Source organism: Canis aureus, chromosome 22, assembly GCF_053574225.1.
Source record: "Canis aureus isolate CA01 chromosome 22, VMU_Caureus_v.1.0, whole genome shotgun sequence".
Classification (NCBI taxonomy): Eukaryota; Metazoa; Chordata; class Mammalia; order Carnivora; family Canidae; genus Canis; species Canis aureus.
In genome coordinates this window covers 35,776,690-35,789,040 of record NC_135632.1, presented here as the reverse complement: position 1 = coordinate 35,789,040, position 12,351 = coordinate 35,776,690, and the positions used below count along the sequence as shown (strand labels likewise).

Genomic DNA, 12,351 nt, shown 5'->3' with positions numbered 1-12,351 from the left:
TAATTGTCCAAGGAGAGAGTGAAGAGTGAGAAGAAAAACATCATTTAACATGTGGATGAAGGAAAAAAGCACCATTATATAGGAAATGAGAGGATGGAAGGGACTACCCTTTCTAATATTTCAACTGCCTCCCCCCATCCATTCCTGACTTCCTTTATTCTAACTGAAGTTTTCTATTTCCTATGGCATTTATCACTTATTAAAATACTATGTAATTTACTTTTTAATAGTTGTGTTGTGCTGTGGTTTATATCTTCCCTGAACCCTGTTTATTACTGAAAGATAAGCTCCACAAGGGAAAGGGCCTTTGTTGATATATTCTAAGCAAGTAGAACATGCCTGGTACTTTGGAGGTACTTTGTAACTATTGAATAAATGAAAGAAATAATGTCTCAACAGTAAGTTTCAGTAAACAGTGTCAAAAATTGTGGGCAAGTCACCTAAAATAAGTGAGGCAATTAGTAATCCACCGATGCTCTAAGGTGGAGCCCTGCCAATGGCAAGGTAGGAATAGATGCTGGACTAGAGTTGGGTTGAATGATGGATGGTGGGTGAGGAAGTGGAGAGGGCCAACAGGAATTATTCTTTGAAAAGACTTTGCTTGTGAATGAAGAAAAAGATGGTATCTAAAGAAGGACTTGGGATCAAGGAAGGATTTTACATGATTTGTTGTTGTTTTTAAGGGATGAGACTCACAGGGCAATGGCAGAACATGAACTGTTCCCTGGAAGTGGTGATAGGATCAGCTTTCTGTTAGGGGAAGGTCACTTTAGTGGTTGTGGAGAATGTGGCCTAGAGCAGGAGAAACTAGGGTTAAGGATCAGTCAGCCCACTGCTTTCAGAGAGTATGGGAGTGTTGTTATCCCTGACTATGCCCTGGGTCTCTTCACTGGCTGTCATGGACCACTATTCCTTCCCCTCTGCCATGCTCTTCTAATTCAATCCCCTGGAATGCCTTCTGAGATTAGCAGTCTCCTCTTAGTCTCTTCTCTGAAACGTTACCTCCTGGCTTTAGGTGAAGACTGCTTGTTCTCTGAAGGTCCTGTGATGGTGTTTGGAGGTGGGCCTTTGTGAAGTAATTAGGTTTAAATGAAATCAGGAAGATGGGCGCTCATGATGGGATTGGTGCTCTTATAATATCAATCACCTTCCAGTGCAATCCTCCCTCTACCTCATAGTCATGTGAGGCAGCAGGAAGGTGGCCAACTGCAGGCCAGGAAGAGGGCCCTGATGAGGGACAAAATTGGCTAGGACCTTGATCTTAGATTTCTCAGCTTTCTGAATTGTGAAAAATAAATTCCTGTTTATTCTTACTTACAAATTCCTTTTTTTTTTTTTTTTTTTTTTTTAATTGGTGTTCAATTTACTAACATACAGAATAACACCCAGTGCCCGTCACCCATTCACTCCCACCCCCCGCCCTCCTCCCCTTCTACCACCCCTAGTTCGTTTCCCAGAGTTAGCAGTCTTTATGTTCTGTCTCCCTTTCTGATATTTCCCACACATTTCTTCTCCCTTCCCTTATTTTCCCTTTCACTATTATTTATATTCCCCAAATGAATGAGAACATATAATGTTTGTCCTTCTCCGACTGACTTACTTCACTCAGCATAATACCCTCCAGTTCCATCCACGTTGAAGCAAATGGTGGGTATTTGTCATTTCTAATAGCTGAGTAATATTCCATTGTATACATAAACCACATCTTCTTTATCCATTCATCTTTCGTTGGACACCGAGGCTCCTTCCACAGTTTGGCTATCGTGGCCATTGCTGCTAGAAACATCGGGGTGCAGGTGTCCCAGCGTTTCATTGCATTTGTATCTTTGGGGTAAATCCCCAACAGTGCAATTGCTGGGTCGTAGGGCAGGTATACTTTTAACTGTTTGAGGAACCTCCACACAGTTTTCCACAGTGGCTGCACCAGTTCACATTCCCACCAACAGTGTAAGAGGGTTCCCTTTTCTCCACATCCTCTCCAACATTTGTTGTTTCCTGCCTTGTTAATTTTTCCCATTCTCACTGGTGTGAGGTGGTATCTCATTGTGGTTTTGATTTGTATTTCCCTGATGGCAAGTGATGCAGAGCATTTTCTCATGTGCATGTTGGCCATGTCTATGTCTTCTTCTGTGAGATTTCTGTTCATGTCTTTTGCCCATTTCATGATTGGATTGTTTGTTTCTTTGCTGTTGAGTTTAAGAAGTTCTTTATAGATCTTGGAAACTAGCCCTTTATCTGATATGTCATTTGCAAATATCTTCTCCCATTCTGTAGGTTGTCTTTGAGTTTTGTTGACTGTATCCTTTGCTGTGCAAAAGCTTCTTATCTTGATGAAGTCCCAATAGTTCATTTTTGCTTTTGTTTCTTTTGCCTTCGTGGATGTATCTTGCAAGAAGTTACTATGGCCGAGTTCAAAAAGGGTGTTGCCTGTGTTCTTCTCTAGGATTTTGATGGAATCTTGTCTCACATTTAGATCTTTCATCCATTTTGAGTTTATCTTTGTGTATGGTGAAAGAGAGTGGTCTAGTTTCATTCTTCTGCATGTGGATGTCCAATTTTCCCAGCACCATTTATTGAAGAGACTGTCTTTCTTCCAATGGATAGTCTTTCCTCCTTTATCGAATATTAGTTGCCCATAAAGTTCAGGGTCCACTTCTGGATTCTCTATTCTGTTCCACTGATCTATGTGTCTGTTTTTGTGCCAGTACCACACTGTCTTGATGACCACAGCTTTGTAGTACAACCTGAAATCTGGCATTGTGATGCCCCCAGATATGGTTTTCTTTTTTAAAATTCCCCTGGCTATTCGGGGTCTTTTCTGATTCCACACAAATCTTAAAATAATTTGTTCTAACTCTCTGAAGAAAGTCCATGGTATTTTGATAGGGATTGCATTAAACGTGTATATTGCCCTGGGTAACATTGACATTTTCACAATATTAATTCTGCCAATCCATGAGCATGGAATATTTTTCCATCTCTTTGTGTCTTCCTCAATTTCTTTCAGAAGTGTTCTATAGTTTTGAGGGTATAGATCCTTTACATCTTTGGTGAGGTTTATTCCTAGGTATCTTATGCTTTTGGGTGCAATTGTAAATGGGATTGACTCCTTAATTTCTCTTTCTTCAGTCTCATTGTTAGTGTATAGAAATGCCACTGACTTCTGGGCATTGATTTTGTATCCTGCCACGCTACCGAATTGCTGTATGAGTTCTAGCAATCTTGGGGTGGAGACTTTTGGGTTTTCTATGTAGAGTATCATGTCATCGGCGAAGAGGGAGAGTTTGACTTCTTCTTTGCCAATTTGAATGCCTTTAATGTCTTTTTGTTGTCTGATTGCTGAGGCTAGGACTTCCAGTACTATGTTGAATAGCAGTGGTGAGAGTGGACATCCCTGTCTTGTTCCTGATCTTAGGGGAAAGGCTCCCAGTGCTTCCCCATTGAGAATGATATTTGCTGTGGGCTTTTCATAGATGGCTTTTAAGATGTCGAGGAATGTTCCCTCTATCCCTACACTCTGAAGAGTTTTGATCAGGAATGGATGCTGTATTTTGTCAAATGCTTTCTCTGCATCCAATGAGAGGATCATATGGTTCTTGGTTTTTCTCTTGCTGATATGATGAATCACATTGATTGTTTTACGGGTGTTGAACCAGCCTTGTGTCCCAGGGATAAATCCTACTTGGTCATGGTGAATAATTTTCTTAATGTATTGTTGGATCCTATTGGCCAGTATCTTGTTGAGAATTTTTGCATCCATGTTCATCAGGGATATTGGTCTGTAATTCTCCTTTTTGGCGGGGTCTTTGTCTGGCTTTGGAATTAAGGTGATGCTGGCTTCATAGAACGAATTTGGAAGTACTCCATCTCTTTCTATCTTTCCAAACAGCTTTAGGAGAATAGGTATGATTTCTTCTTTAAACGTTTGATAAAATTCTCCTGGGAAGCCATCTGGCCCTGGACTCTTGTGTCTTGGGAGGTTTTTGATGACTGCTTCAATTTCCTCCCTGGTTATTGGCCTGTTCAGGTTTTCTATTTCTTCCTGTTCCAGTTTTGGTAGTTTGTGGCTTTCCAGGAATGCGTCCATTTCTTCTAGATTGCCTAATTTATTGGCGTATAGCTGTTCATAATAGGTTTTTAAAATCGTTTGTATTTCCTTGGTGTTGGTAGTGATCTCTCCTTTCTCATTCATGATTTTATTAATTTGAGTCTTCTCTCTCTTCTTTTTAATAAGGCTGGCTAATGGTTTATCTATCTTATTAATTCTTTCAAAGAACCAACTCCTGGTTCTGTTGATCTGTTCCACAGTTCTTCTGGTCTCGATTTCGTTGAGTTCTGCTCGAATCTTTATTAGCTCCCTTCTTCTCTTGGGTGTAGGATCTATTTGCTGTTTTTTCTCTAGCTCCTTTATGTGTAAGGTTAGCTTTTGTATTTGAGTTCTTTCCAGTTTTTGAATGGATGCTTGTATTGCGATGTATTTCCCCCTTAGGACTGCTTTTGCTGCATCCCAAAGATTTTGAACGGTTGTATCTTCATTCTCATTAGTTTCCATGAATCTTTTTAATTCTTCCTTAATTTCCTGGTTGACCCTTTTATCTTTTAGCAGGATGGTCCTTAACCTCCATGTGTTTGAGGTCCTTCCAAACTTCTTGTTGTGATTTAGTTCTAATTTCAAGGCATTATGGTCCGAGAATATGCAGGGGACAATCCCAATCTTTTGGTATCGGTTCAGACCCGATTTGTGACCCAATATGTGGTCTATTCTGGAGAAAGTTCCATGTGCGCTTGAGAAGAATGTGTATTCAGTTGAGTTTGGATGTAAAGTTCTGTAGATATCTGTGAAATCCATCTGGTCCAGTGTATCATTTAAAGCTCTCGTTTCTTTGGAGATGTTTTGCTTAGAAGACCTATCGAGTATAGAAAGAGCTAGATTGAAGTCACCAAGTATAAGTGTATTATTATCTAAGTATTTCTTCACTTTGGTTAATAATTGATTTATATATTTGGCAGCTCCCACATTTGGAGCATATATATTGAGGATTGTTAAGTCCTCTTGTTGAATAGATCCTTTAAGTATGATATAGTGTCCCTCTTCATCTCTCACTACAGTCTTTGGGGTAAATTTTAGTTTATCTGATATAAGGATGGCTACCCCTGCTTTCTTTTGAGGACCATTCGAATGGTAAATGGTTCTCCAACCTTTTATTTTCAGGCTGTAGGTGTCCTTCTGTCTAAAATGAGTCTCTTGTAGACAGCAAATAGATGGGTCCTGCTTTTTTATCCAGTCTGAAACCCTGCGCCTTTTGATGGGGTCATTAAGCCCGTTCACATTCAGAGTTACTATTGAGAGATATGAGTTTAGTGTCATCATGATATCTATTCAGTCTTTGTTTTTGTGGACTGTTCCACTGAACTTCTTCTTAAAGGGGAATTTTAAGAGGCCCCCTTAAAATTTCTTGCAGAGCTGGTTTGGAGGTCACATATTCTTTTAGTTGCTGCCTGTCTTGGAAGCTCTTTATCTCTCCTTCCATTTTGAATGAGAGCCTTGCTGGATAAAGTATTCTTGGTTGCATGTTCTTTTCATTTAGGACCCTGAATATATCCTGCCAGCCCTTTCTGGCCTGCCAGGTCTCTGTGGAGAGGTCTGCTGTTACCCTAATACTCCTCCCCATAAAAGTCAGGGATTTCTTGTCTCTTGCTGCTTTAAGGATCTTCTCCTTATCTTTGGAATTTGCAAGCTTCACAATTAAATGTCGAGGTGTTGAACGGTTTTTATTGATTTTAGGGGGGGATCTCTCTATTTCCTGGATCTGAATGCCTGTTTCCCTTCCCAGATTAGGAAAGTTTTCAGCTAGAATTTGTTCAAATACATATTCTGGCCCTCTGTCCCTTTCGGCGCCCTCGGGAACCCCAATTAAACGTAGGTTTTTCTTCCTCAGGCTGTCGTTTATTTCCCTTAATCTATCTTCATGGTCTTTTAATTGTTTGTCTCTTTTTTCCTCAGTTTCCCTCTTTGCTGTCAACTTGTCTTCTAGGTCACTCACTCGTTCTTCCACCTCGTTAACCCTCGTCGTTAGGACTTCTAGTTTGGATTGCATCTCATTCAATTGATTTTTAATTTCTGCCTGATTAGCTCTAAATTCTGCAGTCATGAAGTCTCTTGAGTCCTTTATACTTTTTTCTAGAGCCACCAGTAGCTGTATAATAGTGCTTCTGAATTGGCTTTCTGACATTGAATTGTAATCCAGATTTTGTAACTCTGTGGGAGAGAGGACTGTTTCTGATTCTTTCTTCTGAGGTGAGGTTTTCCTTCTAGTCATTTTGCTCAGTGCAGAGTGGCCAAAAGCAAGTTGTATTGGGAAAAAGAGAAAAAGAGAGGAGAGAAAGAAGGAAAGAAAAGAGAAAGAGAAAAAAAAAAAGGGAAGAAAAAGAAAAAAAAAACGAAAAAAAAAAGAAGAAAAAGAGAAAGGAGAAAAAAAGGGGGTGGGGGAAGGAAACAAATCAAAAAGCAAAACAAAACAAAAACAAAAACAAAAACAAACAAACAAAAAAAGAACCACGGGGGAGTATCTTCTGATTCTGTGTTCTTTAAGTCCCTTGGCTTCTCCTGGAAGTTGTCCGTCTAGCTGGTGTTCTGGGGGAGGGGCCTGTTGTGCTGATTTTCAGGTGTTAGCAGTTGGGGGAGCTGCTGTGCCCCTGCCTGGTGCAGGGCTCGGTGGGGGTTGTTTACCCCGTGAGGCCGCAGGAGGAACAGCCCCAGTGGCGGGGCAGCTCTGGAAACCTGGATTCAGCTCCGGCAGGAACTCCGGAGCTCTCCGTCTGCAGGGCCTGGAGGCTCCGGGCGGGGCCGCTGATCTGCTCAGCTGGGGCAGGAGCGTCCTCGCTGTCCTGGGCCCTCCCGGCCTCTGCCTGTCCCGGGGGAGGCCGGATCCTGGGCTGTGTCCCGGCGCCCTGTGCTCCGGAGCCTGCGCTGGTGGATTCGCGCTCCCGGGCCGCGCAGCCCCCTCCGCGGAGCCGCCGCCCGAGCCCCTCCGAGCTGCTCCTGGAACCGCGCAGCCCCCTCCGCACGGAGCCTCTTCCTCTGCCCGAGCCCCTCCGAGCTGCTCCCGGGGCCGCGCAGCCCCCTCCGCGGAGCCGCCCCCGAGCCCCTTCAGCTGCTCCGGGTCCCGCCGGGTCCCGCCGTGCGCGCCGCAGCCCTTAGGGAGCTCGGCGCACTCTCCTGGGCGCGCAGTTGCTGTTACTGTCCCCGGGAGCCCGAGGGCATCCCCGCCCTCCTGGGTCCTGCTCCAACTCCCCGCGAGCCCCTTTCCCCCGGGAAGGTCGGTGCAGCTCCTGCTCCTCCGGGACGGGGCTCTCCTGTCCTGGGGACACTCGCCCCGGCCTCAGCCCGGCTCCTCGCGGGGCCCCTCCCCCTCGGAGGCCTTTGTTCCTTTATTTCTTTTTCCCCGTCTTCCTACCTTGATAGATGCGCGAACTCTTCTCACTGTAGCATTCTAGCTGGTCTCTCTTTAAATCTCAGGCCGAATTCATAGATTTTCAGGATAATTTGAAGGTTTTCTAGGTAGTTTGGTGGAGGCAGGTGATTTGGAGACCCTACTCCTCCGCCATCTTGCTCCTCCCTCCTTACTTACAAATTCCATCTGTGTTCTTTTGTTATGGCACCTGAAGCTGACTGATAACTATTTTATTTATCTTGCCACTCAAATTGTTCCACATTTGGTCATTGGGAGCTTTTTAGGTTGTCTTCTGTGTCCCTTTGACATAACCTCATCATTTTTTTTTCCTTTTGAACACTTAACTTTCTGGTACTACATGGCACTACAAGATGCTCCATTTAGATATATCCTGCCTCCAGTCCTAGAATCAGGCATTTCTCCAAGGAGTCCTGATTCCTTTTGTTGCAGAATAGCATTAAAAACCAAGATCTGGGGGCACCTGGGTGGCTCAACTGGCTAAGCGTATAACTCTTGATTTTGGCTCAAGTCATGATCTCAGAGTCATGAGAACAAACCATGTGTTGCCTGGCTCTGCACTGGCATGGAGCCTGCTTAAGATTCTCACTCTCTCCCTCCCTCTGCCTTTCCCTCCCAACATCTATGTGCTCTTTCTCTCTCAAGAAAGAAAATAAAGAAAGAGAAAGAAAGAAAGGAAAGAAAGAAAGAAAGAAAGAAAGAAAGAAAGAAAGAAAGAAAGAAAGAAAGAAAGAAAGAAAGAAAGAAAGAAAGAAAGAAAGAAAGAAAGAAAGAAAGAAAGAGAAAAGGAAGGAAGGAAGGAAGGAAGGAAGGAAGGAAGGAAGGAAGGAAGGAAAAAATAGAAAGAAAGAAGGAATGAACTAACCAACCAAGATCTGGTGTTAAGAGTGCTCATTGCTAATGGGATGTTGTTATTTCTAGGCCTTTCAGCTAGATATATGCGTATACTAACCTGTGTACCTACATGTATCTATAACGATTTCTATATGCAACCATAGGTATCAATAATAAGCTAAACATGAGTGTTATCTAGACCCAACTCTATTTCAATACCCTGTGATACAGTACACTTAACCTACTTCTTTCCTTGCTTATCTATAGACTCCCTCTCCAACAGTGAGAAGTCTGGTTTTTGCCATCTGCTAATTCCAGGATACATAAATAGCAGTATCAGAATTGTTACTCTTTACCCCATAGGAAACAACTTTATTGACTAGAGGATAATCCTAATGTATAGTACCTTTTGCCTGCCATCTTACTGTTACCAAAATATGGAACGCTTCACAAATTCACATGTCAATCTTGTGTACATGTCAGGCTAATCTTCACTGTATCATTCTAATTTTAGTACATGTGCTGACAAAGTGAGTCCAATAATCAAACTTTTAACAAATGTGATATAACTACTGCAGGAAAGAAGAATATACTTACCGTCCACACAAAACCTTTTAACACCTGTCATCTAATTTCATTTACTTTGGTCGGTTTGTTTATTTATTTATTTATTTATTTATTTATTTATTTATTTCTTAAAGATTTCTTATCTATTTATTCATGAGAGACAGAGAGAGAGGCAGAGACACAGGCAGAGGGAGAAGCAGGCTCCATGCAGGGAGCCCGACGTGGGACTCGATCCTGGGTCTCCAGGATCACGCCCTGGGCTGAAGGCGGTGCTAAACTGCTGACCCACCAGGACTGCCCTACTTTGGTCTGTTTAAAGGAAAAAAGTCCCCCCTCCAAACTTATATAAATCATCATATTATTGAAATACTTAAGAGTTATCAAAATATTCATATTTTTAAATGTTTTGAAAGACATTGAGGTCCACTGTTTTTCTTGTTTACCTCACTTAGTAAATAAGAATCCTTGGAAATTAGAAACTTAATTGTTTATATATCAGGGAAGGGCTAGTGGCACAATTTTAAAATCTAAACAAAAACTTTATCTTTTTTAAATTAGATTAAGCATCCTTCCAACCTCATCTTTCTTCTACCTTATTTTCACTATTTGAGAATTTATGACTTTTTAAAACAGAGGTCATGGTTAGCATCCAGCCGCATCCCAAAAGCTGCCGATTATGAGTTATGTTTATGTATTTATTAAAATATTTATAATAAAATACACATTGTTCCTTGCCATCCACCTAACTCTTTACTACCCCTGGCTTTGCTTAAAATTTTTTTTCAGCTCTGTTGAGGTACTAATAACAATTAAAAATTGTATATATTTAAGGTGTACAATGTGATGTTTCAGGGTACTTACATATTGTGAAATAATTACCACAATCAAGCTAATTAACATATCCATCACCTCATGTAATTACCTCTTACTGTTTGTGATGAGAATGCTTGTGATGTACTTTAAGCAAATTTCAAGTATATAATACATTAATATTAACTATAGTCACCATGTTATATATTATATTAGCAATAATAAAAATACTTTTTTATTGATGTATAATTGACAATGGCTGTAATTTTTGCACACTTAATTATAAATATTTAAATCTTTGCCAGAAGAGACCCTATTGTTGTTTAATATCACTTAAGTTTTGTTTTATAACTAAAAGATTTTAGATGACTGGATCACATAGGGATAGCCATTTTTAAAATACAGAATAATGTTTTTGTTTGGAAAAAAATTCATTTTAAATTGTTATGTGTATGCATTTAACTCCTGTCATTGCTAGCTATAAATCTCTGTATTTTTCTAAATGTGGTTGGGCTCACCTTAAGTGGAGAAATTGGAAAGGACAACAAATTATTTTGCAATGATTTTCTAAATAATAACCACCAAAAAAACTTATACAATATTTGTAAATTGTGATTGAATTAGTGACTTTAGCCATATTTCCCTTTTGAAGGTGAAAAAAGCATGAGTAGGATTTCTCATAGAATATGCATTAGTTTTCTCAGTTTTCTAAGGCCTCCATAACCAAAATACCTCATTTTTAGGTGGCTTAAATCTATTTTCTCACAGTTCTGAAGTCTGGAAGTCCAAGATCAAAGTGTTGGCCACTTTAGTTTCCTTTGAGGCCTGTCTCCTTTGGCTTACAGATGCCAGAATTCATTCCACCCTTTTGTTGCTGCTTCACAGAGTTGTTCTTCTGTCCCTGCATGCTCGTGGTGTCTCTTCCTCTTCTTATAAGGACATCAGTCCTATTGGGTTAGGGTCTATCCTAGGGGCATCATCTTAACTTAGTCATCTCATTCAGAACTTACTTTAAAATATGGTCACATTCTGAAGTAGTGGGATTGGGACTTCATATGAATTATGGGCAGAACATTTTGTTGTGGCTTCTAGAAATCACAAGTGTCCTGTGCTCTGTTTGTAATTGCTTTTGGTTGTAATTATGAAATTCTTACCTTAGAGGATATTTGAAGTTTATATCAGAAGCAAAGTAATAACTGGCAACTGTGTTATCTTTAATTTGCCTTTCTTACTCTTTTTCAGAGAAGCAATTCTTGGGCTTTTTTTAGGAGCTCATGTACAGCTTTGAGAATAACTTTGACAAACTGTCTCAAAACTTAGTGGCTTAATTCAATAAACCTTTTTTTTTTTTTTTTTTTTTTAATCAATACACTATGTGTTGGCAAATTGAGCCGGTCCCAGTGAGGATTACTGATCAGAATACTGGCTGGGCTCAGTATGCATTGTGGTTACCTGGTTTCCAAAGGCTTCACTCACAGATCTGATGGTTGACTATCTCTACGTAATAGTGCTGGAGGTAATTGGGCCAGATTTTGTCATCATCCAGCAGGCAGACCTGGGTTCAGTCATCCAGTTGTGTTCATACAATTTTCAAGAGCAGGAAGGAAGAGAAAGCCCCAAAGACTATGCTTTCAAAGTATCTCTTTGTGTCACTTTTGCTGGCATCTTCTTGGCCAGAGCAAGTCAGATCAAGTCCAGATTCAAGGGGTAGAGAAATAGACTCCATTCCTTGATGTGAGCTGCAAAGCCACAGTGCAAAGGGTCATGCCTATGGGAATAAGAGGAGTTTGTGGTCTCCAGTGAGAAGAAGGAGGGGATGAAATGATGAGAACAACAATCAACTGAGTAAACTCTTGCCTTACAAGTGTTTTGCCTTAGGTTGAGTAATTATTTTCTGAGAAGAAGTTAAGGCTCTCTTCCAAAGACATATAGATACTGGCTGTTGAGAGTGAAAGTATACCAGGAACAGGAAATGGAAGAATGGTCTGAGGGGAAATGGGTAGAACATTCATAGCATCTTCTTCATGAGCTTTTGGAAATATGAAACAAATCCTCTGAGTTCTCCTCTGATTTCTCCATAGATTATACCTGAGAAACTTGCCTGTGGGAACAAAGGACATTTTTTTTTTCTGTTGAGGGTATTACATCTTGTTAAGGCATTTTTTAAATGTGAACAGTTGACCAGGTAACAACAGGAGACACTTTGTATGCAGTTAGAACCAGCAGAGTTCATTCATTTACATATTATTGAACTCAAAAATACCAAATATGAAAATGCTGAAAGACCTAGAAATCATACTTTCCTCTACAAGCACATAATGTAAACCCAAAGCGAGGAATTAAATTCTTCATAATCTCACAAAAATAGCAACTCCTTGATTATTCTTAATAGTCAACATTGATTTATATTGTTCTAGTATCAATTTATGAGTTTCTTTATACCCTAATCCACCATCAAAGTTAACTCTTAATCCCTACTCTTTTTATGTAGAGGGCTGAGCATAATCTTAAATGCATATCATTGTACTGAGTTGCTAACTACATAATTTAGGATGTGTGGGTATTAAGTACTTTCAACTCTTTGAGGAGTTTCATTCTACAAATATGATAGAGGAACTTCTATTATTCCAAAATATCCAGGGGAAGTGCGCTCCCCTCCACATTAAAA

The 12,351-nt window shown here is 40.5% G+C and overlaps 1 protein-coding gene and 1 non-coding gene across 15 annotated transcripts in view; one reads left to right on the top strand and one right to left on the bottom strand.

Moving 5' to 3' along the window:
• The window catches only part of NEK10 (NIMA related kinase 10), a 233,913-nt gene that overhangs the window by 128,143 nt on the left and 93,419 nt on the right, over positions 1-12,351 (top strand). The gene's annotated exons all lie outside the window — the stretch shown is intronic.
• LOC144294451 (U6 spliceosomal RNA) lies at positions 8,738-8,844 on the bottom strand. Its single transcript, XR_013361829.1, has one exon. It is a non-coding gene; the product is annotated as a U6 spliceosomal RNA (small nuclear RNA).